The sequence below is a fragment of the Photinus pyralis genome, unplaced genomic scaffold (assembly GCF_008802855.1).
Source record: "Photinus pyralis isolate 1611_PpyrPB1 unplaced genomic scaffold, Ppyr1.3 Ppyr1.4_LG10, whole genome shotgun sequence".
In the NCBI taxonomy this organism is placed as follows: domain Eukaryota; kingdom Metazoa; phylum Arthropoda; class Insecta; order Coleoptera; family Lampyridae; genus Photinus; species Photinus pyralis.
Window position 1 is genome coordinate 16,480,298 of NW_022170250.1, and position 4,324 is coordinate 16,484,621.

Genomic DNA, 4,324 nt, shown 5'->3' on the forward strand with positions numbered 1-4,324 from the left:
GGCATGTGCGTTGAAAGGGTGCTGACTTGGCACACAATTTGAATATTTATTTTACATCATAGATACCTAAGTGCATTAAAAATTGTTGATAGTATTTATGCTTCACAAAATGCATTGTAAATGTATCTAGATTACAGTAATGAAATTTGTGCATAGGAGTCATAACAACCAGATACCGAACTGTATGTTCTAGTCCATTATTTTTTAAATAAAATATTAATGATCTATGGCTATGGTTTTCTCAATCGAGTCAAGTATCTCTGAGTTGCTCAATTGCACATAAATAGACATCCTCCGACACTTTTTTTAAATTTTTTTCAAAACTTCTTTCAAAAATACATTATTTGATTGATTAAATAAACAGGTTTCAGGGTCACTTAAAAAACCAACTGCTTTGCATTAATTCGTACACAATTTTGCATGGGAGGGACGTTTCAGACTCCTAGGTCGCTGATTTTTGCCCCCCCCCCCCCCCCCGTTATTCACATCCGACGACGCTGTTAGCGACTTTATGAATGGTTAGTTTTAGGGGAAATACAAACTATCGCAATCATTTTTGATCACCCGGTATAGACAAAAATAAAAAATATGGTGTCCATTAGACGGCTTCCTAGATTCAAGATTGTCTTCTTATTTTTTTTTGAATTGCAAGATATACTAAAAGAGTAAAGCGCATGCTCAACGCCTTTCATAACCGCACTCCGCAGTTTACTCGCTGTAGCCGCTGGTGACGTGGGGTTAGTTCTTATCCAATAACTTTTGTTATTTAGAAAGTCTGGTTGACCTGGCATCTCGCTCTATATAAGTATGATGTTTAATACCAAAATAGATTTTTGTAACAGAACTTGTACCTAACTCATTTATTTATAGCATTATTTGTTGTTAGGTATGGATGAAGATAATGACACACTACTCATTAAAATCGAACCAAAACAAGAAGAAGAAATCCATTCATTTTTTCAGGAACACATTCCAGTAAGCAACGAAGTTTTGGTAACAATAAAGGACGAAATTACTATTAGTGCGCAGTGTTCAAAATCTCTTATTTATAATAAGGAAGAGTCCAAAGAATTTAAATATACTGATTGTGATTATGAAACAAATGTGAACAGCAACTTCGAACAACATCTTTTAAAACATCCAGTTTCTAATGATTTTAAATGTGCAAATTGTAATTATGAGACAAACGTTAAAGGCAGGATCAAACAGCACCTTTTAAAACATAAAGCGTCTAAGGACTTTAAATGTGCTCATTGCGATTATAAAACAAATATTAAAGGCAACTTTAAACAACATCTTTTAAAACATACAGTTTCTGAAGATTTTAAATGTGCTGATTGTGATTATGAGACAAATATGAAACGCAACTTCAAACATCATCTTTTAAAACATAAAGTTTGTAAGGATTTTAAATGTGCTAATTGTAATTATGAAACCAATGTTAAAAGCACCTTCAAACGACATATTTTAATACATAAAGTGTCTAGACTATTTAAATGTGCTGATTGTGATTATCAGACAAATGTTAAACGCTATTTCAAACGACATCTTTTAAAACATAAAATTTTTAAAGATTTTAAATGTGCTGATTGTGATTATGGAACAAATGATAAAAGCGCATTCAAACAACATTTTTTAACACATAAAGACTTTAAAGATTTTAAATGTGCTCATTGTGATTATGGGACAAATGTTAAAGGCAATTTCAAACAACATCTTTTAAAACATAACGTTTTTAAGGATTTTAAATGTGCTGTTTGTGAGTATGGGACGAGTGATAAACGCAAGTTAAAACGACACGTTTTAAGACATGTTTCTAAGTATTTTAAATGTGCTGATTGTGACTATGAAACAAATGATAAAAGCATCTTCAAACGACATCTTTTAATACATAAAGTTTCTGAGAATTTTAACTGTGCTGTTTGTGATTATAGGACAAATGTTAAACGCAACCTGGAACGACATCTTTTAAAACATTCAATTTTTAAAGATTTTAAATGTACTGATTGTGATTATGGGACCAATGATAAAAGCGCATTCAAAAAACATTGTTCAACACATACAGTTGATAAAGATTTTAAATGTGCTCATTGTGATTATGGAACAAATGTTAAAGGCAACTTCAAACAACATCTTTTAAAACATAACGTTTCTAGGGATTTTAAGTGTGCTGATTGTGATTATGGGACAAATAATAGTCAACTCTACAAGCGACATATTTTAAAACATGTAGTTTCTAAGGATTTTAAATGTCCTGATTGCGCTTATGGGACAAATGTGAAAGGCACCTTCAAACGACATCTTTTAATACATAAAGTTTCTAAGGATTTTAAATGTGGTGATTGTGATTATGAGACAAATAATAAATTCCTCTTCAAGCGGCATCTTTTGAAACATACAATGTCTAAGGATTTTAAATGTGATATTTGTGATTTTGGGACAAAAAGTAAAACCTATCTTAAACATCACCTTTTGAAACATAAAAGAATCTAAGTAATGTATTTAAATGTATTATGTGTGATTATAAGATAAATGTGTCATTTTCTATGAGTGTGCAGGTCCACTTCAGTTTTCCTTGGTATAGCATAATTTTAAATCAATTTTCCTAAATAAAGATAGTAGGAGCACTGTCTATACCCTAATAAATAAGCTTTCCGTCAAAGGGAATATTCTTTTTTTTAATAAATAACATCAAGGTCACTCACTCTAGATGAGATCTCAGCTCCTGTGCTATGTCCCAATCCATTCTGTTCATGGAATATTCCGATTTATAGCCATCGTAAATATACACTGCAATATCTTCCACACTATCTTTTCACTACCAAACACGGAAATAAAATCAATCCGGCAACGTTTAAAAATGGCAACCGAAATGGCTATTACCTCTAAAAGCTAAACAGAATCTCGCTTAAATTTGAAATAAAAAAAAAGTCCTTGACCAAACATCTAAAGCAGACCCCCCCTTACGTTAGTTGAAAAAAACTCTATGACCTGAAGTACAGTAGGGAAGGAACGCAAAATGAAACACTGAAATGCAAAAAGTTTGTTGAGTTGAATGAAAATACAAGAAATCTAAAGTGATATGATTGAATTTCACATAAATTAATTAACAGGAAGGGGGACTGCATTTCGCCTTTATGAATTGTTCCACAGTAATGTACCAATTTCTGAAGTTAATTAATTAAAACAAAATTGATAAGACGTATTCAAATGAGAGAAATATTTGAGACGCCATACTGCCAACTTAATGCAACTTCTATTTCAAAATTCCCTAGGTGAATTATTTAGACTAAAAGTTCCTAATGTTATTTTGATAAAGTTTGTCGAAAATATCCTCAATAGAAAGTAGAGACAACAATAAAAAAGACGATGTCCATTAGACGGCTTCGTAGATTTCAGATTGTCGTCTTAAATTTTTTGAAATGCACACACAAAAATTGTAGAGCGCATGCTCAACGTCACCGTACTCTCTTTTGAAGCCATTTCTGATCAATGGTGACGTGCGGTTAACTCTTATTCAATAAATTTTGTTATTCAGAAAGTAAGTAATGTCTGGTTACCTAAATCTCGCTGTATAACTATATTGTTTAATACCAAAACAGATTTATTGTTAGGTATGGATGGAGATAATGACATACTAATACTACCCATTAAAATCGAACCAAAACAAGAAGAAGAAATCCATTCTTTTCTTCAGGGACACGTTTCAGTAAGCAACGAGGTTTTGGTGACAGTAAAGGACGAAATTTCCATTAGTCCACAGTGTTCCAAATCTCTGTATAATGAACAAGAACCACAACACTCTGACTTTCAGCGTAATCTTTTAACTCAATACAAAACAGTGTCCCAACATGTTAAATGTGCTGATTGTGATTATGAGACAAATGTTAAAGACAACTTCAAACATCTTTTAAAACACAAAGTTTGTAAGGATTTTAAATGTGCTGATTGTGAGTATGGGACATATGATAAAAGCAACTTCCAACGACATCTTTTAATACATAAAGTGTTTAAGGATTTTAAATGTGCTCATTGCGATTATAAGACAAATGATAAAAGCAGGATCAGACAACACCTTTTAATACATCAAGGATTTAAGGATTTTAAATGTGCTCATTGTGATTATAAAACAAATATCAAAAGCTACATCAAACAACATCTTTTAAAACATAAAGTATCTCAAGATTTTAAATGTGCTAATTGTGATTATGAGACAAATGTTAAAAGCAGAATCAAACAACATCTTTTAAAACATAAAGTGTCTAAGGAATTTAAATGTGCTCATTGTGATTATAAAACAAATATTAAATTCAACTACAAACAA